Consider the following 21,200-nt stretch of genomic DNA (forward strand, 5'->3'; position numbering starts at 1 on the left):
AACAGAAGAGTAGCATGCCCCTATCCTCATTCCAGCTTTATCCAGGTCCCCCACAGGAATTTCAGTGCACATGCAAGTGTTTAACAAAAGCCTAAAACTATTAGAGCCTTATGCATTCAACAAACATATATTAAGGACGTACTGTGGGGATACAGATGTTAATAATTGTCAATCCCTGTCTTTAAAAGAATCCCAATCCAGCAGCCAGGGGTTAGATAGTAAAGTGGTGTGATACAGGTAGGTAGACACAATGTGATATGGGCATAGAGGAGGGCCTGATCCAGGCCAGGAAGGTGTGTATGTGCGTGGGTGGGGGGTAGGGGTGGGGTAGGGGTTGGTTGTAGATGTCAGGGCAAAATGCCCCAGCAGGACAAAGGTGAAAGACTACCAGGAGTTAAATGAAGAGGAAGATGGGAGGCGATCCAGAGAGAGGGCTTGTTATGTGTAGAGTCAGAATCCAGATTCTTCCAGCTTGAAGGGTAGGAAAGGAAGATGGGGGAGGAAATGGCAATGATGATACTGGAGAGGAGAGAGAGACCAGATTATGAAAGCCTTTGAATGTCGAGCTAAGGATTCAAATTTTGACCTAAAGTTTAAGGATACTTACATCTTAGGTTTGGGTTGTGGACAGAGGTGAATCTGGAGATGCCATGAAGCTCAAGGTACGACTGAGGAGAGAGATGTAATAATTTGCATGGGAATTAGTGCTTGTGGTTGATATTGAATGCCCACTCATTTCAGCCAATGTGTATAAAATTTGTTACTATTACTTTTGAGAGTGAAGACAGAGCAAGGTTGTCTCAATCAGAGTGTTAACAGCAAACAGAAGGCCCACTCAAAGTGGGATGATTGTTGAAGGGTTTATTTACAGACAGACAACACAAAGGTGTGGGCCTGGAGTCACTGCAAAGAATTCTGGAGTACCATGGGTCTTATAGCAGCGTGGCTGACGATGTGTGCCTAGGTCTGTTATAGACAGAATGTCTGCATCGCAGCCCCCCTAAATTCACGTGTGAAGCTCTAATCCCTAATGTGATGGTATTAGGACATAGAGCCTTTGGGAGGTAATCGGGCTTATTTATTTATTTTATTTAAATATTTTATTTATTTATTCATGAGAGACACAGACAGAGAGAGGCAGAGACATAGGCAGAGGGAGAAGCAGGTTCCATGCAGGGAGCCCGATGTGGGACTCGATCCTGGACCCCGAGATCACACCCGAAAGCAGATGCTCAGCTGCTGAGCCACCAGGCATCCCGGTAATTGGGTTTAGATAAGGTCATGCAGGGGTCATCATGATGAAATCAGTGTGCTTATGAGAAGGGACCAAAGAACATTCTCTCTCTCATTCTCTCTGAGGACACAGCAGGAAGGCAGCCATCTGCAAGCCAGGAAGAGGGATCTCACTGGAACCTGACCATGCCAGCAGCCTGATCTCAGACTTCCCAGTCTCTAGCACTGTGAGAAATAAACTTCTGCTGTTTAGGCACCCAATCTGTGGGTTTTTTTTGTTTTTGTTTTTGTTTTTTTTGGCAGCCAAGCTAAGACAAAGCCAAGCAGGCAAGGGCAGGAAACTGCTCTTTGAATCTGGAAGGAGTGAGACCATCATGTAAACTGGCGATTGAGAAGAGCAGTGGACTCTGGTCAGGACCTCACAGGGAGCAAAGCAGCACAAGAAATATCCTGACCTCCCATTTCTCCTTCCTTCTCTTCTCCAGATCCTCAGAGGGCTGAGAGGCCCAGAATGTAGGTCAGTCTTCAGGGACTAAAAGCAGGACACAGAGAATAGAGCATGAGTCTAAAAGGGCAAATGACAGAGGCCTGGCACAAACATGATAATTAAATTTCCCTCCATTTATCCTGTCTTGTGTGCTCCTCCCACCCCAAAAAAGTAAAAGAGAGTTTTTCTATGAGTTAAAAAAGGATGGGATCCCTGGGTGGTGCAGCGGTTTGGCCGCCTGCCTTTGGCCCAGGGCGCGATCCTGGAGACCTGGGATCGAATCCCACGTCGGGCTCCCTGCATGGAGCCTGCTTCTCCCTCTGCCTGTGTCTCTGCCCCCCTCTCTCTCTCTGTATGACTATCATAAATAAAAAATAAAAAAAATAAAAGGATAACTACTCTAAAAAATGTATAATGGCTCAAATATCTTACAGCTTGTTTCTTGTTCACACAGTGGTGCCAGGTAAACCCCACTGGTCGGTGGGGTGCCTCCTCTTGCAGTCTTTTGAGCACCAGAGCTGATGGAGTCTCTGCTGTCTTTAGCTGGTAGCTTCCAAGGTAGCCCTGGTGGTAGTCTGTGTTCCAGCCAGCTGCGAGGGGCAAAGGGCAAGACAGATCAAATGTGGGAAGTTTTAGTGGGCCAGGCCTGGCAGTGGCACAGGAGACTTCAGCTGGGACTCAGTCACAGGGCTGTTCCTATCTGCAAGGAAGGCGGGGACAGTGGTACAGCCATGCGCCCAAGAAGAGGAGAGCACGGCAAGAAGCAGCTAGCACCCCTGCCATAGTACAGAAATAATGTCCTTTAGCAAAAATTGGTTTGTACTAATAAGCTAACCTCTAGATAGAACCACACTACTCTTAAGAGATTTATGAAGTTTATTGCCCCACTCTTCACAGTGAAATTTTGCAAAGAGTGCAAATCACTAAAGACCTGAATTAGCCAAGAATGTCACATTTTAATTTCAAAATTTATAGCTCCTTTATTTTACGTTCCTTACAGGAAAGCCTCTCTCTACTTCCAATTTATACCTCTTTTTTGATGATGATGTCATCCTCCCATAATATAGGTGAATGAGCCCAACCAGGGTTTCAGTTTTGTTCTGTTTTGTTTTTAATATTTTATTTACTTATTTGAGAGAGAGAGAGCCAAGCGGAGAGGCAGAGGGAGAGGGAGAAGCAGACTCCCCATTGAGCAGAGAGCCTAATGTGGGCTCAATCCTAGGATCCTGGGATCGTGACCTAAGCCAAAGACAGATGCCTAACCTACTGAGCCACCCAGGCACCCCCAGTCAGGTTTTTGAAAGTTGCTAAAAGCACATCAGAAATATACACTGCCAAGAATCACAGAAGTTGATCACATGAGAGGGAAGAATGATTCTGTTCAGATGGCTTGGTATCATTGTCATGCTATTGTAATATAGTCCATCATGGATCCCTTAACAAAATGGATCATCTGTAAGACTTCTGAACTGTCCTCTTGAACCTCCCCTATGTTTCCCTGCATGGTAATTCACTCCTTTCTTGTGGGCTACTGTGTGCTATTTTTTGTGTCCATCACAGGGAATTATACATCCTCAGTTTCAAGTCTGTAACCATCTTGAGAGCAGATTCCCTGCCTTGTTGCTTTTATCCTCAGCTTTTCACACATCATGGTGCTTGTGCAGGCAATACATTGGAATGAAAGAAAGAATAAATGAATATCAGTGAGTATAATTTTATTTTGGGCTGCTGAAAATACTTTTTGTTTTTTGTTCCCCGCCCAAAAATACGTTCTTATTGATGGATGTAATAATCGCTATCCTTAAACTTAACATTTGTACATATGTCTGTCTCACATTTCTACCTAGAAAAAAAATAACCAAAATATGGCCAGTGTTCTGGGATCATTTCCTCTCTCTCTTTTTTTTTTAAAGATTTATTTCCCTATTTTTTACATTTTTAAAAAGATTTTATTTGGGAAAAAGAGAGAGCAAGAGAAAGTGAAAGAGAGCTACAGAGAGTGAGAAAGAGCACACGCAGGGGGCTGAGAAGGGGAGAAGCAGACTCCCCACTGAGCAGGGAGCCTGATGCGGGTCTCGATCCCAGGACCCTGGGATCATGACCTGAGCCAAAGGCAGATGCTTAACCAACTGAGCCACCCAGACACCGCAAGATTTATTCCCTTCTTTTAAAAGATGCAAATGTATCCTAACAATCCAAAGTTATAAAAAAAAATTAAATAGGTAGAGGAAGACAAGTCTGATTTGCAAAAAGATTTCAAGCACCAAAATTTCACAACTGTTTGCCAAACTGTTATTAGTAATACTGCTATTCTTTTCTTTAAATATATTATTTTTTAAATATTTTATTTATTTATTTGAGAGTGGGAGAAAGAACAAGTTGGGGGGAAGGGGCAGAGGGAGAGGGAGAAGCAGACTCCCCACTGGGCAGGGACCCCAATGCAGGACTCAATCCTAGGATCCCGAGATCATGACCTGAGCCAAAGGCAGGTGCTTAATCCACTGAGCCACCCAGGTGCCTCTTAAAATATCCTTAATTGAGGTATGATTGGCATACACAAAAAGCTGGATATGGTTAATATATACATCTTTATGAGTTTGAAGGTAAGCACTCACCCCTGAAAATGTCACTATAATAAACAATGCATAAACTTAACCATCGCCCCTAAAAGTTTCCTCCCTCCCTCCTTTTCTTTTTCTTTTTTTGTGATAAGAACATTTAATTTAAGATCTACCTCTTAACAAGCTTCAAATATACAGTATACTGTTGTCAACTATCTGCATTATACTGTATACTCTAGGACTTTTTCATCTTGGAAAATTGAAACTATATATCCTTTGACCAATAATTGCCCAATTCCCCCTCCTCCAGCACCTGGTAATCATCACTCCACTCTGCTTCCATCAGTGTTCTTTATATAAACAAATTAATAGTTTCATAGATATTTAATTTTGATTAAGTAATTGCTGGCTAAACTGGAGGGTATTATGCTGAGTGAAATAAGTCAATTGGAGAAATCAATTATCATATGGTTTCTACTCATGTGTGGAATATAAAAAATAGTGAAAGGGACCCTAGGGAAAGGAGGGAAACTGAGTGGGGAAAAATTGGAGAGGAAGACAAACCATGAGAGACTCCTGACTCTTGGAAACAAACAAAGGGTTGCAGAAGGGGAAGAGCATAGGAAGGAGGGGATAGGGTAACTGGGTGATGGGCATTAAGAAGGGCACATGATGGGATGAGCAGTGGGTGTTATACTATATGTTGGAAAATTGAATTTAAATAAAAAAAAAAGTAATCTTTGGCTAAAAGATACTTTTAACTCTGTGGAAACTACATCACAGTTTATAGAAGCAATAGGAATGCCATGCTATTCTTTTTTATATATATATTTTATTTATTCATTCATGAGAGACATAGAGAGGCAGAGAGAGAAGTAGGCTCCCTAAGGGGAGCCCAATGTGAGACTCGATCCCAGGACCCCAGGATCAGGCCCTGAGCAGAAGGTAGATGCTCAACCGCTTAGCCACCCAGGCGTTGTGCCATGCTATTGCTTGTGCCATGCTTTTTGCTTACGTACGTGTTCAAGAAAGCAATGACACAAGATAAAACTTCGAATAGCACAAAGGGGTATATACTTAAAAATATCTCTCTACTACCTTTGTTCTCTCATCCTAGTGGTAGGCACCAGAGACATCAAGTGAGGCTGTTTCCTGTATATTCTGAGTTTAGACAGAATTCTAATCATATGTAAGTTGTTTTTGAAAAATTACACATGCAATTACACAATATGATTTTAAAGGGCTTTTATTTGGCATGTAGGATTATGAAAAACTCTCTGAGTTGTTATTTTTATGTAAGTCATAGAGATGATCCTTTTTTTTTAAGAGAGGGAGGGGGAGGGGCAGAAGAAGAGGGAAGAGCCTGACTGAGGGCTTAATCTCACAATCCTGAGGTTATGACCTGAGCAGAAATCAAGAGTCAGACCCCCAGCCAACTGAGCCCCCCCACCACACCCAGGGGCCCCACAATGACCCTTTTAATAGCATCTATAAGGACCTCATTTGAAAAAGGGATAGAGAGTGATGCTATTTCAGGTAGGAAGATCACAAGAAGCCTCTCTGATGAGTAGAGACCCGAATGAGAGAAGGAGGTGGCCATGAGAAAACAAGTGCAAGGTTCTTGCGATTGTTGTAAAAAAAGATGTCCATGAATGCTCGATGCTCTTCAAGAGGTGGAACTTAACTCCCGTGCCCTTGGGTGTGGGCTAAATTTGAAATAAATAGATATGGAAGAAGTGGTGGCATGTTACTTCTGCAATTAGGTTTTAAGGAGATTGCAGCTTCTATTCTGGGTGCCCATTTTCTCCCATATCACTCTCCCCAGTGGAAGGCTCTGGCCAGGAGAGCGGCTTCAGGCTCTGCAGAAAGGCCTGTGTGGTAAGGAGCAGAGGAACTGGCCAGTACCTGGCCAGCAACCAGGAAAGAACTGAGGTCCTCAGTCCAAAAATCCATGGGGCTCTGTGGCCTGCCAACAACCTTATGAGTGAGCTTAGGAGATTCTCCCCTAGTTGAGTCTTCAGATGAGACTGCAGCCACAGCCGTAAGCTTCACTCTTCCCAGACCTTGATCAGAACCACCCAGCTAAGCCACGCCCAGTGTTCTACCCTCAAAAACCACGAGATATAATAAAAATTTGTTATTTTAAGCTGCTAAGTTGTTTTATGAAGCAACGTATAATTATTTATGCCCCGAGGCTGCAGCTGGCTTGCCAAGTTGGAGAAATAGCAAGGGGCCTAACGTGGTGAAACAAAGTGAGCAGGAATGGGCACAGTCCATGGTGAGGTCAGAGAACAAACAGAGAGTCCTGTGAGCAGCGCCAACAGCTCTGGCTGCTAATATGAAGGAGGTGAGGGTCTAGATTGCAGAGTTTTGAGTAGAGGAGTGACATGATAAAGGATGGACCTGATGGGACAGATACTTGGGCAGTGGGGAGTGTGGGAGACCAGTGGGGAGGCTGCTGTCCCAGGAGGCTGCCTACAGTAATGAGGGTGTGGTGATAGTGCTGAGCACTGACTGGGCTCCAGTAGGCTTTGCTGTTGGAGCCAGTCACAGAGGAAAGAATGGCACATTTCTGAAGAGGCTGGCCTGTGCCAGAATTAGGATAATTCCATGAAACTTCAGGGGAAAAGATGAAGTGATAAAATTGGTTTCCAAAATACCTACCTGGCAGCTCTCTTCTCCGGCCTTTGGGCTGGCTCCTTAAAGTCTCTTGTCCTCACACATGTTTCTTCATGTTCTTTTTCCTCTTCTCCTCTCTACCTATTAAAATCTCCTCCCAGGGAAGAATCTATGAATTTGTTCCCAGTGAGGTATAAATAATTGATGAGATAAAAATCAATAGCATTTGTTTATACTAGCAATAAGCAACTGGAAAATATGTAATAGAATAAGATACTTTCACACTAGCAACAAAAACTACAAGATATCTAGGAATTAAAGAATATACTTGAGCTGTAGAAGGAATAATTTTAAACTGTATTAAAGGACATAAAAGGGAAGGCCTAAGCTGGCTTAGATAATGGAAAATGTGACTCTTGATCTCAGGGTTGTGAGTTCGAGCCCCACAACTGGGTGTAGAGATTACTTAAAAGTAAAATCTTTTTTTAAAAAAAAGGACACAGGGGATGCCTGGGTGGCTCAGTGGTTGAGCCTCTGCCTTCGGCTTGGCGTGATCTCAGAGTCCCAGGATCGAGTCCCACATTGGGCTCCCTGCATGGAGTCTGCTTCTCCCTCTGACTATGTCTCTGCCTCTCTCTCTCTCTCTCTCTCTCTCTCTCTGTGTGTCTCTAATGAATAAATAAAACCCTTTAAAAAATAAGATAAAAAATAAAAATAAACAAAGGACACAAAAGATCTGAATAAATGGGAAGATATTCCATGCTCATAAATTGAATAACTTAAAAAAAAACTTAAAAAAAAATAAATTGAATAACTTAATATTATGAAAATGAAGGTCTCTCCAAATTAATCTATAAATTGAATCTTATCAAAATGCCAGGGTTTTTGTTTGTTTGTTTGTTTTTTGAGAAACACTGAAAACTTATTTTTAAACTTATTTGGAAAAACAAGTCCATGATTTAGCTAAGTTTCCTTTGAAAAAGAAATACACAGAGGTGATATTTAAGACATACTACTAAGCTACGATTGTACAAACATGAAACCTATTCAAGGACAAAATGGATAATGGAACGGAATAATAGATGGCTTAGGGACAGAGCTGTATTTAGATTAGAACTTGGTCCCCACATACAATGTAGGAAATGATGCAGCTAGAGGGAAAACAGTAGGAAAAGATGTTTACTGAATGGGAAAACTGGCTCACTACATTGAGAAAAATAAAACCAAATCCCTACCAACTGCATCAACAAATGTTGGCTCCCAAAGGGGTAAAGATCCATTTTCAAAACTATCATGAAGTTCCTAGAAAATATAGAAATCATTGTGATCTATGTGTGCAGAAGGGCTTCTGAAAATGCAAAAGGCATAAACCAAGAGAGGAAACCAAATTTGCTTGACGTTGTTGAGGTTGCCCTTCCTGCTCCTGCTGTAGCCATGGAGTGAGGAACCTCCAGGTGACTTGTTTTGACAGTTTAATCTGGGCCAACACAGCAGCTCTTCAGAGGCATCCACTCTGCTGACAGGTAAATCCACCCCCAGAGACTCAGGCATCACTTTCCAACCTCTCATCTGAGATGTGCAAATGGGATCCCATCTTTGTCACTTCCAGAAAATCTATAAATACTACCCCTTCCCAGCTACCCAGGCTTGGGGAAATGCTTAGCTCCAAGCTCAGCCTTGAACCAATGGACTTATTTAAATCAGTCCTCCATACTAGGTCCCAAGTGCAAAAACTTTTTTTCATTGGGAGAAAAATAATAAGGACCGCCCCCAGATCTTTAGAGTCAGCACACAACACATTAAGCATGAATAATACAATGAGTAATTGAGGAGAAAAAGAGCCCTGATGTAACATTTCCTCTTGCCCTCCATCATAGAAATGGGTTTTGAAAATTTAGAGAAATCTTTATTCCATCCAGGACCCCGCTTATTTATTCAAGGTGCCATTCTGATTTCACTTTTTATACTTAGTGCCTCCTAAGGGCCTTTGGAATTACTCTGAGATCTGTAAATGAGTACTGGAGTGTTTCAATTTTGGTACTCTCGAGTTGCAGGGATACATATATTAAGTTGTTGGACAAGGAGAACCCAGCTCCTGCCTCAAGCATCCCACAACTCTCAGTGGTGGCTGACTGACAAAGAGACAAATGTGGCAGGAGGTGGTAAGTCTAAGGAGGTATGTGCAAATGTGATGTTGTGGGATGCCACCTGCTTCCTTGAGCATGACAATTATTACAAAGCTGAGCTTTCCCTGGATATTGCTGTTGTTCTGTGTTTTGAAGCTGATCATACTTTTAGATAGTTTAAAACCTTAGTTTAACTATTATAACCATTAGAGCTTACTAAAGTAATTAGCACTAGTCAGTTTTGAACATCCTCAAAAACAAATGATTGTAATCAACCTAACGTAGATGTTACAAAAAAAAAAAAAAAGTGCCCAAATAATAAAAAGATGTGACTTTGACCAAATTAGGCACCGTCTTTAATTCTGTACTAATTAGGAAACTTTTGATTGCAAGCAACAGCAAGTCCGACTCAGACTTGCTTTAGAAATAAGGAAGTGTGCTAATTCATGTAATAGGAACTCCAAAGCTATGACAGGCTCAACAATATCATCAACCACCCAGATTTTTTCTGCCTCTCATCACTGCTATCCACAGGATTCATCTGAAGCCTGGTTCCCCTTGTGTCTCTAATATGGCTGCCCACACCAATTTTAGCTATGTGATTCCTTGTTCTTATCCACTAGATGAGAAAGCAAGTAAAAGTCCTGATGGACCAACTTAATTAATATGTCCCCTGCTCCCCTGGTTCAGGAGCTGTCACCAAAGGGATTGCTGTGTGCTGTTTGGCTCAAACCTTGCTTACCAAACCAAACTCTGCCAAAGTGGGGAGAAGGAATTACTGAAACTGGTTTAGGTTAATCAGAGCACATTCCTTGAGCAGGAATAGAGGGGACAGAGTCATTTTCCTTCAAATCCCATGGGCTGCATGAGAGAGTATTGGATACCTCAAGAAAGTCTGGATTCTCTTGGGAAGGAGAGAAAGGCAAATGGATGTGAAGTGGGCACCCCAAAGTGACAACTTCAAGGCTTGATCTACAGTATAGAGGAAGGGCTGCTGGATGCAGTATGGATCAGTGAGGGTTGGCAAAGACATCAGAAGGGATGTCTGTGGTGTGGGCCTCAGACATATTCCCCCCACATGGTGTGCCATGAGGGAGACTTCAACATTTCCTTGTAGGAAATTATGGGAACAGGGGTGCCTGGTGGCTCAGTCAGTTGAGCATCTGACTCTTGGTTTTGGCTCAGGTCATGATCTCAGGGTTGTGAGACTGAGCCCTGTGTAGAGCTCCACGGTCAGCACAGAGTCTACTTGAGATTCTATCCCTCTGCCCCCACCCCCTGCTTGTGTGTGCATATACACACATGTGCTCTCCCTCTCAAATAAATAAATCTTAAAAAAAAAAAAGAAAGAAGGAAATGATAGCTTAGGCTGGGAGTGCCTGGGTGGCTCAGTGTTAAGTGTCTGCCTTCAGCTCAGGTCATGATCCCAGGGTCCTGAAATCCAGCCCTACATTGGGCTCTCTGCTTCCTCTCCCTCTGCCTGCTTTTCCGTCTACTTGTGCTCTCTCTGTGTCAAATAAATAAAATCTAAAAAAAAAAAAAAAAAAAAAAAGGATGCTTAGACTGGCTGCAGAAATTTTCAGGTGGCTCTGAGGAGCAGCAGGAGAGGTGGAGTTTAATGAAGACACTCTTGACGTATTTGTAGGAAGCAATCTGTCAGTGAAGTTGGTAGGGTAGGGGAAAAATACCTGTGAATTGTGAATAGCCCCACATTTGTTGATTGCTGGGAACTGAGTAGTAGAGAGGGCTAAAGCATCACACACACACACACACACACACACATATACATACACACACACTATTTTTTTTAAAGATTTTATTTATTTATTCATGAGAGAGAGAGAGAGGCAGAGACATAGGCAGAGGGAGAAGCAGGCTCCACGCAAGGAGCCTGATGTAGGACTCGATCTGGGGACTCCAGGATCACGCCCTGAGCCAAAGGCAAATGCTTAACTGCTGAGCCACCCAGACATCCCTACAATTTTGTGTTACAAGGAACCAGGAAGAATTTTTGCCAGCTGAGAACAAATATTGCTCCTTCAGCTAAACCTCCTACAAATTGCTCTTCGAGGAATACTTCCCTTGTGTCTGGCTCTGCCACTTATTAGCTGTATAACCTTGGGGACTTGTTGAACCTCTCTGTACTTCATTTTGCTCTTATGTAAAATTAGGATAATAATAGTACATACCTTCCTGGGGCTGTTGTGAGTGCTAAGTAAATTAATACATATAAATCATTTAGAAAAGTCCTTGGAATTTAGTAAGCACAATGTACCATTATATATATGCCAATATATGTTATGGACATTTTGAACAGACTTAAACCTGTGAATTGCTGTGGACAGTGACTTTCGTACCTCCCACCATCTTCCTTTTTGAATGGGAGTGTTTGTTATCCTTTGCCTCTGTTAGGTGCATGGGCAAGTGACAGGTCACATTAGTTTCACAGGTCTGCAGATGGGGAGAATTGCGCTCCAGGAACTGGACCTAATGAGCTATGTCTGAGGTACCTGAGCCACACCTGGCCTGGTTTAGATGATGACATTCCAGACTTCAAAGTGATGCTGTAAGGGGATGAGACTTTTGTTTTCTTTTTTTTTTTTGATTTTTATTTATTTATGATAGTCACACAGAGAGAGAGAGAGGCAGAGACACAGGCAGAGGGAGGAGCAGGCTCCATGCACTGGGAGCCCGATGTGGGATTCGATCCCGGGTCTCCAGGATCGCGCCCTGGGCCAAAGGCAGGCGCTAAACCGCTGTGCCACCCAGGGATCCCGGGGATGAGACTTTTGGAGAACATTTTGCTTGTGAAAGGGACATGAATCACTGGCCAGAGAGCAGACAGACTCTAGGATGACCCCCCAGTGAATACCCATATCATAGTATTCACTCCCTTGCGTAATTCCCTCCCTTTGAGTGTGCGTGGGACCTGTGACTCAATTCTAACCAATAGATGGTGGAATGTCACTTCTATCTATTAGATAAGACTGGATAAGATGGTAACTTAAATCTTGCCAGCAGACTCCCTCATTGACTCTCTCCCTTCCTGGCTTTGATGAAGTGAGCTGTCATATAGCCAGGAACTTAGAGTGGCCTTCAGCAGATAGCCAGCAAGAAGTTAGGCCCTCAGCCTGACAACCTACAAGGAACTGAATCCTTCCAACAGCCATGTGATCTTGCCAGCATGTCCTTCTCCAGTCAAGCCTCAGATGAGACCCCAGCCTCAGCTGACACTTTGACTGCAGCTTTGTGAAAGGTCCTCATGCAGAGAACCCAACTAACCTGAGTCCCACAGAAACTGCAAGGGAATAAAAGTGTGTTATTTTTGTCGCTAAATTTATGGTGACTTGTTATGCAGCAATAAATTACTATATAAACACATCTGAAAACTTAAGTTTCCGATAAAGGTAGCATTTCAGTTTAGTTGGGGGGGATTGGGTTTTTCAGTAGGTGGTTTTGGAACAGCTGGATAGCCATCTGAAGAAAGATATAGATCATACCAGTACAATAAATTCTGCTGGATCACAGATTTAACTGCTAAATGCAAAATAATACATCTTATATAGAAAATATGGGGCCAAGTTATCATAATTTCAGGGGAAATACTATTAAATGCTAAACTTTCTAGATGCTAGAAGTTAAAAGGTAACTTCAACAGCAGAAAACTAAGAAGAGTTCTGTATGAAATAAACACTGTACTTATAGGGAGAAGAAAAACAAATTGGAAAACAATTTTCTCTATATATACGTTGACAAAGGGCTATTTTCCTTAATACATAGAGTTCAATGAATCAGAACCATCAGTACATTAGAGAATGGGCAGAGAACATAGATCACAGAACAGTAAATACCAGTGCATCGCAAACATAGGTAAAGATGCTCAGCCTCACTTGTAAAAGAGACCAAATTAGAATTATGAGATACTATATTTTAACTCCTCAATTGGCAAAGAAAGTTGGATAATCCTGTGCTGAGGAATAAGGGAAATAGACACATTCATGCATTTGAATATAAACTGGTATAATATCTCAGAAGGACAATTAACAACATTTCAAAATGTCAAAATACATGGCACCTGTATTTTGTCTGTGGAGCATATGACTCTTTTTTTCTGTTAAAGATTTTATCTATTCATGAACGACATAGAGAAAGGTAGAGACACAGGCAGAGGGAGAAGCAGACTCCCTATGGGTAGCCCAAAGCGGAACTCGATCCCAGGACCCCGGGATCATACCCTGAGCCACCAAAAGCAGATGCTCAACCACTGAGCCACCCAGATGCTCTGGAGTATGGGACTCTTGATCTAAGTTGTAAATTGGAGACCCACGTTGGGTATAGAGATTACTTAAAAATAAAATCTTGAAAAACAAGTAACAAAATATCAAAACATAACACAGCAATTCTGCGTCTAGAAATTTGATCTGTATAGAGACCTGCACATATATTCAAAGATACTCACTAAAGCACAGTTTGTCTTGGGCAAGGATTGAAGATAACTGTCATGTGTATTAACAGGGTACTGCTAAATATCTAGGGTACTGTTAAATGAACAAATAAACAAGGGAGTTCTGTTTGTACTGATATGAAACGGCTTCCAAGGTTGTTAAAAACAAAGAATGAAACACTGTGTAACATATGCTATTTGTACAGAAATTTACATATATCAGACATGTTTGTGCATGTAAAGAACACTTGTGGAAAAATACACAAGACTCAAGTAAACAGTGCTTGCTTCCACTATGAAGAAGGAGGTGGCCAGGGTGGGCCAAGTAAGAGAGGCATATAGTCCTCATCCACAATTTTTTGAATATTTTGGATGAATATATGAATGTATCCTCTATTCACAGTTATTCATAAAATAGTATAAAAGAGGCAATGTTTTGACACCAAGGACTCTGATCAGGATTTAAAAGACAGTCATACTTTCCGGCAGAGAGAGCCCGTGAATGCCCTCTCTGTTGGCAAAAAGGAGAGAACGCCCACTACGTTTTTAAAGTGCATCTTAAAATAGTGTATTGCAAAGCTCACTGGGCTCAGCCCTTTATGATTGTTGGTTAGAGGACTGTCGGGGATCATTTTCCAAAAACCAACTTGCGGCCCTCTCTATTCCAGAAGTTGTTTTTTTTTTTTTTCTCTTTTTTTTCTGTGAAAATGTTCAAGACTTGGAGAATGTGGCTAGAAAAGCTGGGAACTACCCGTAAAGCAGGTGGGGAAGCTTCAGAGCAGTGGTCCCATGCACCCTGTTCCTGGTTGTTGACTTTCCTCATTCCAGCCAGTGCTGACTTTCCTCATTCCAGCCAGTGCTGACGCTCCTCTTTCCTGGGTCCAGCCTTTGACATGAGCTCTGCAGCTGCTTCCACTGACCCCTCCTCGCTCCCTCTCCAAGTCTGGAACAGCCCTAGCTGGCACCATGGCAGCTGTGACTCATTGCAAATGCTTTGCATTCCGGGATGGTCTGCAGGGTTTGGGTCTCCCCTGTGGCTCCAAGCATTAGGCAAGTTGAAAGGGAGGAGAACAAGGGGCCCCACAGCTGCCAAAACATTGCAAGGAAGAGGGAGGAATTGTTAGGAAAATTGGAAAGGTTTTTGTCCCGGCAGGACCCCAGCCAGCTGCTCCTTGGCTTGGGCCTGCGGTAGCTTGAGCCGGGCTGGGGGACATGGTGGAGGCCTACCCAGGGGCTCATTGAAGCCCCGGTGAGGCCCATTCACACATCCAGAAGCTCTACCCACCATCTGGAGACATCTCTATCTGTCTGGGAAGGACTGGGTTGAAGCCACTTTAGAAAGCAGACATGGGTCTCATTCAGAAGTGTTTTTTTTTGTTTCAAATATTAGTTTACCTTTAATTCACTGGGATTATTTTGTTAGCTTATTTCTCCTCCCCTCCTCCTATAACTGTACACAATTTATTATTTTAGCTGTACACATTTATATTCAAGTCAATTGACATCCTTTTTTTTTTTTTAAAAGATCATTTATTTATTCATGAGACACACACATACAAAGGCAGAGACATAGGCAGAGGGAGAAGGAGGCTCCATGCAGAGAACCCGGTGAGGGACTGGATCCCAGGACCCTGGGATCATGACCTGAGCCAAAGGCAGATGCTCAACCCCTGAGCCACCGAGGTGCCATGACATCTATTCTTAAAATGTTCGTGTTTGGATCCCTGGGTGGCTCAGCGGTTGAGCATCTGCCTTTGGCCCAGGGCGTGATCCCGGGGTCCCAGGATCAAGTCCCACATCAGGCTACCTGCATGGAGCCTGCTTCTCCCTCTGCCTGTGTCTCTGCCTCTCTCTCACTCTGTCATGAATAAAAAAGTAAAATCTTAAAAAAAAAAAAAAAAAAGTTAGTGTTCTTTTCCTCAAAGCTTTGGAACTCTATGCTGAAGGCTTTCTGTAAAAAAGAAAAAAAAAAAAAAAAGCCAAGCTACCCAGGTTAATTTAACAGATGGGTAGGAGTTAGGGTAGGTGAGAGCCCTGCCCACACACCTTCACCTCATTTCTTCCCTGCTTTTCTCTCTGCAGACTCCAATGCACCATAATTAAAAAAAAAAACAAACAAACAACTTTATAACTTAATCAACTTTATTGAGGCATATTTACTTATAATAAAATGTACCCATTTTAAGTATACAGTTTGATGAATTTTGGCAATATCCATGGAAGGCATAATTTGAAAACAGTGGGTTAGTAGATATAATGAAATAAATGTACATTTTTTAAGGGGGAGATCAACAGTATTTAATATTCACTATATTATCCTAACTGCATGCATTTACATCATCACATATTAAGCTTCCTTTGCTATCAAACAAATAATGATAGTCAATTTAGTTTTACTTGTATTTCATAGAAGGAAACAACTTGGATTTAACACAAAACAAAATTGAAGTAAAAGAATTGCTAAATTCTCGATAAAGTTTTCTTCTCTATGAGAAATATTAGCTTCTAAAATCTCTTTTTAGGATTCAGGAGGAATTTTGAAAGTCACGTTTTTTTTTAACCTTGACCTCTTCTATATATAAGACAAAGATAACAGACGATAACGTTCTCACACCTACTCCCATCTGCATATCCCCTTCCTCTTTTATAGTATTTTTATACAGACATGTTTGGGGCATCGGCATTCTCACAACAGTACAATAGTTTGTACTGGTCTATATTGAAATGGTTTTGGTATTCACCCAGAGCCTCTTATATGGCTTCTCCATCCCCCTTCTGTTTTTCTTCTAATTTTAATTCTTAATTTCCAGCCTATCATTATGAAGTTTTTTTTTTTTTTTTTTTTTTGAGAGATGCTCATGGGTGCTGGGTTTCCTTTCATTTTCATGTTTTGGAAAGTCTATCTCCTGAAGTGGCAACTTCTTTTGTTAAGATATTCTTGAGTTAGGAGTTAGTCACTGCTCTAATCCAGTCTTTTGCCACTGAATTCTGAGGTCAGTATGTTCTCTGCAGATTATCTGATACTGTCAATCTGAAAGTGTGAATAATTCCTTACTTTTGAGCTTCAGTAGGTAGGCCAAGATGGGCCTCAGGGTTGGGCAGTCCATGTGGAATTTTTCTGGAATGCAGTATGCTCTTTAATTCAGCAGATCTGCTTTTGTTTCAGGGACATTCTCTTGGGTAGTTTTCATTTGAGTGGTTTACTACTTCAGACACCACTTGTCATTACATGAGGTCGCATTTATCTGATCCCCACTATCTACCTCCTTTCTACTAACTTTAGTCTTTAGTTCTTTTTTTTTAATTTGTATTTTATTTTTTTGCAAGATTTATTATGAGAGGCACAAAGAGAGGCAGAGACATAGGCAGAGGTAGAAGCAGACTCCCTGTGGGGAGCCGGATGCAGGGCTTGATCCCAGGATCCTGGGATCATAACCTGAGCCAAAGGCAGAGCTCAACCAGTGAGCCACCCAGGTGTCCCTAGTTCCTTTCTTTTTTAAAACCTGTGTTTACTGTGGTTATATCTAACCTCTGCTCTATGTTGTAATTCAAGTTTTAGCTGTTTCTCTGTTCTTTGCTGTTTTTTTCCCTAGTTTTGTAATTATGTTGTTTTGTACTCATTTTTTTTCAACTCATTCTACTTTTTTCTTCTTTTATCACAGGGTATTTGAGCTCATGTTCTATTTAATTCATGTCCTTAAAATGTTTTGTGGAATCAAGCTGTTGTAGGCAATTCCCTTGTTTCTAGGGTTTTTGAATTGGACCATTTATCTATTAGGTTTGTGACTGTTTCCCTTTCTTTGAATTGTTAAAAAGCCAGTATGTTTGTAAAATACCTTTGTAATTTTTTTCTCACTCTGCTCACATTCTATCTAAATTTCCTACTTTCTATTTGCTTTGAGTCAGGATTCTTTTTCCTCTATAAATATATGAAACTGGTTTGTTCCAGTTTGTTTTCCTTTCTATACCACGGTCTGAGGGCTGGAAATTTGGGGTCTTTACATGTTCTGTAACTTGAAGTGATGACAAGGGATGGAAGAGATATATATCAGCTAGGCAATATGCAGTCTTACAAGACTTGTGCTCTGCTTTTCTGAAATTTGGTTAAATATCCCTTATCAGTTCTTTTTTACCCTGTTGGAGTTTGTATCCTCTTCTTGGGAGTGGTGGGAGGAATACCTTTAGGATTATTTAACAATCAGAATTAACCATCTAAACTGGGATTAAATAATTAGTAATGTGGATAGCTCAAGAGCGTTACTTGACAATTAGTTATTGAAATTCATGGCATTTGGTGAAGCACCTCCTTGTTTGATTATTGTAGGTATTTGTGTTACTCTTTTAAAAAAGATTTTATTTTACAGAGAGAGAGAGAGAGAGAGGACAAGCAGTGGGAGTGGCAGAGGGAGGAGCAGATTCCCAATGAGTAGGGAGCTCGACCCTGTGATCATGACCTAAGCTGAAGGCAGATGAGTAACTGAGTCACCCAAGTGCTGGTTTTACTTTTTTTAAAAAACTATATGTTCATTTCATTGGGCACTGAGGTATTATTTTTTACCTGGATTTCTCTAATAGCTTGTTTTTTAAAAATTCTAATGATAATTTTCATATTAAATACTTTCAAATTTACAGAACTATTATAAGAATAGTCCTCTAAGCCATGTGGGAGGGAACTGCCCTAGAGCTTACTTCCCTCCTGGGATAATAAAGAGTCTCCTTAAACACAATCATGTCCAATGAGATAGGAAAACTGATTTCTTCTTTAATCATATTTGGTCTATTGAGAATAGTAATAAAAATTAAAAAAAAACTAGAAAAAATAATACTGTGAAGTTCAACAGTTTATTCTTTAATGCGTATTATCTTCAAGACATGAAGAACGAAAACTATGTTTTAAATCTTTGTTGTCTGACTTTACTGTCTCCATACCTCTGGTGGCTGCTGGACAGAACACATTAATTAACAGAACTGAGGGGATCCCTGGGTGGCTCAGCAGTTTGGCGCCTGCCTTTGGCCCAGGGTATGATCCTGGAGTCCCGGGATCAAGTCCCACGTCGGGCTCCCTGCATGGAGCCTGCTTCTCCCTCTGCCTGTGTCTCAACCTCTCTCTGTGTGTCTCATGAATAAATAAATAAAATCTTTAAAACAAAACAAAACAAAACAAAAAAACCCAAAATTGATAGGTTTAGTAGATTGGTAGATAAGGGTACTTACTGGTAGAGATCTAGTGTGTCTAGATTTGTGCAAGGCATCTGATAAAACCTTCCTTAATACCTGTTATTTAAGGGATGCCTAGATGGCTCAGTGGTTGATTGTCTGCCTTTGGCTCAGGTTGTGGTCCTGGGATCCTGGGATTGAGTCCTGCATCGGGTTCCTCACAAGGAGTCTGCTTATCCCTCTGCCTATGTCTCTGTCTCTCTCTGTGTGTCTCTCACAAATAAATAAAATCTTAAAAAATAAATAACAAAAAGCCCGTTATTTAAGTGGCAGGATAGAGGTGTGTGTACCGGGTGATCAGATTAGGCAAGTAGGAGGACCACAGCTGGTTAGACAACCATTTCCTGGAGATCAATGTGTGGTCCTCCAACCACAGGGAAGCCTGGTCACAATGCTTCCTTCTGACACTCTCCTGTGTAATCCTTTGAGTGTGGAGAAACACAAAAACTAGCTTACAAAGTCTGTAGCAGCAGCAACCTGGGAATGAAAACTGACTAGATGACAGAATCATTCTTTGAAGGTTATTATTTGCAAGTAATGAACCCAAGTTAATGAAATGAAAATGTATGCATAATAGATATTTATAATTTGGGTTGCCTAGCATCTAAAAGCTTTTCCTATTTGGGAGGAATCCTAAGATAATGATAAGGAAGCAGCTACCTCTTTGACTACAGAAACTAAAAGGGCAGCTATCCCCCTGGGAGCACAAGCAAGGACAAGACCTAAGACACCTAATCAAATGCTGCCACGTGGGACTTTGTATCCTGAAGGGTAATGACACGGCTCAGGTCAATTAGGTGTGCTCAGGGTGGCTCTGCAGGGGAAAAGTTAGGGGTGTGTGTGGTCTAGAAGAATGAGGTGCATGTCTAGACAGCAGAATGCAGCACAGGAGTGGTAGGTGTCCAGTGGTGGTGAGGCCAGTCTTGGGGCAGTGACTACCTACTGGCAAGTGGCACATTCTGAGCAGCCTGCTCCTGTGGTGAAAACTCAGCTGGGCCTTACTTCCCTTGGCTCCTCCTGTCTTTCTCGGAGCCACAGGAATCAAAATACATCCCATTGCTGCTTAAGGAATCATAGTTGTCTTCTGTTTTATAATCAAAAACCTTGTTGAGTATAACATATCTGAGCTCAGGATCCAAAAATCAACTAAGAAGAGCTGGATACTTGGCAGTTCATGTGACAAAGACATAGTGAACTGTGACATAATAGGTATCAATCAATCAATCAATCAAAATAAAAAATAAAAAATAAAATAGCGTGGCTGCCAGAGTGCTACAATGGACAGGGCAAAGACAATCAGAGATCATATTACTCAATATTCTGCTTTTGTTAACTATCACTAGAGTGTATTTTGCTGTTCCAACTATTTTCTTTTAAGGCCAATGGGGACAGACTGAAATATGTATGGTAGAAGAGTGACCAGGAGGTTGATGAGTCTTTGTATGAGGAGCTGGAGGAATTTAACTTAGAAAAGCCACAGGGAGGGGCAGCCTGGGTGGCTCAGCAGTTTTAGTGCCCTCTTCAGCCCAGGGCATGATCCTAGAGACCTGGGATCGAGTCTCACGTCAGGTTCCCTGCATGGAGCCTGCTTCTCCCTCTGCCTGTGTCTCTGCCCTTCTCTCTCTCTCTCTCTCTGTCTCTCTCATGAATAAATAAGTAAAATCTTATATATATAAAAAAAGCCACAGGGAAGACATTCTGGGATTCTTTCCAATTATGTTGCTGAGATAATTTTATAAAAATCTAATGATAAAGACAGATGCAAAATGAGCTAAAAAATAAAAATGTTCCCCAACCAGCATTAAGCTCTGTGTATATATCACAAAAGGTGAGAGAAAGTAAGGGCTGAGAATTTTCAGATGGGACAAGGATAAGAAGTGAATGTTGTTTCTTCTTCTATCACTAGTAGAATGAGCATTGGAGGGACCATTTTCCAGGCTCCAGTTAGACTAACACCTTTCTCCTGGGCACTTCCCCCTTTTTAAAAAGATTTTATTCATTTGATAGAGAGAGAGGAGAGAGAGAGAGAGAGAGAGAGAGAGATTGAGACAGCACAAGCAGGAGGAGCAGCAGAGGGAGAAGTAGGCTCTTTGCTGATCAGGGAGCCTGATGGAGGGCTCAATCCCAGGACCTTGGGATCATGACCTGAGCCAAAGGCAGATGTGTAACTGATTGAGCCACCCAAGTGCCCTTCTCTTGGGGGCCCTTATTCACAGGGTGTAGATATCTTTTACTTCAACAGTGTTCCTAAACTATTGTTCCAGAGACTTCAGATGACTCACCTTTTCCACTGTAGAAGAAAATACAAGATCTAAATGTACTGAAATATTCCAAAGATATCCTGTTGTATACTATCATAGTCTTGCTTGCCTCCTGGTTTCTCATGTCTCAAATGAGTAGCAAGCCTCAAACCCTGTTCTTTCCTGTAGTTTCATAATAAATCTAAGGCTGCTTTCATCATCAGTGTTCCTGGGGATAATGTTGATTATTTTGAATTAACTATTTCAAGTATG

General features: G+C 41.6%; 1 long non-coding RNA gene across 1 annotated transcript; it reads right to left on the reverse strand.

Moving 5' to 3' along the window:
• Positions 1-610: 610 nt before the first annotated feature.
• Positions 611-16,577, reverse strand: LOC119872990. The gene is made up of 4 exons (XR_005363829.1): positions 16,526-16,577; positions 2,153-2,391; positions 1,689-1,765; positions 611-668 (listed from the first exon to the last, which is right to left on the reverse strand). It is a non-coding gene; the product is annotated as an uncharacterized LOC119872990 (long non-coding RNA).
• Between the last annotated feature and the right edge of the window lie 4,623 nt (positions 16,578-21,200).

The sequence above is a fragment of the Canis lupus genome, chromosome 8 (assembly GCF_011100685.1).
Source record: "Canis lupus familiaris isolate Mischka breed German Shepherd chromosome 8, alternate assembly UU_Cfam_GSD_1.0, whole genome shotgun sequence".
NCBI lineage: Eukaryota > Metazoa > Chordata > Mammalia > Carnivora > Canidae > Canis > Canis lupus.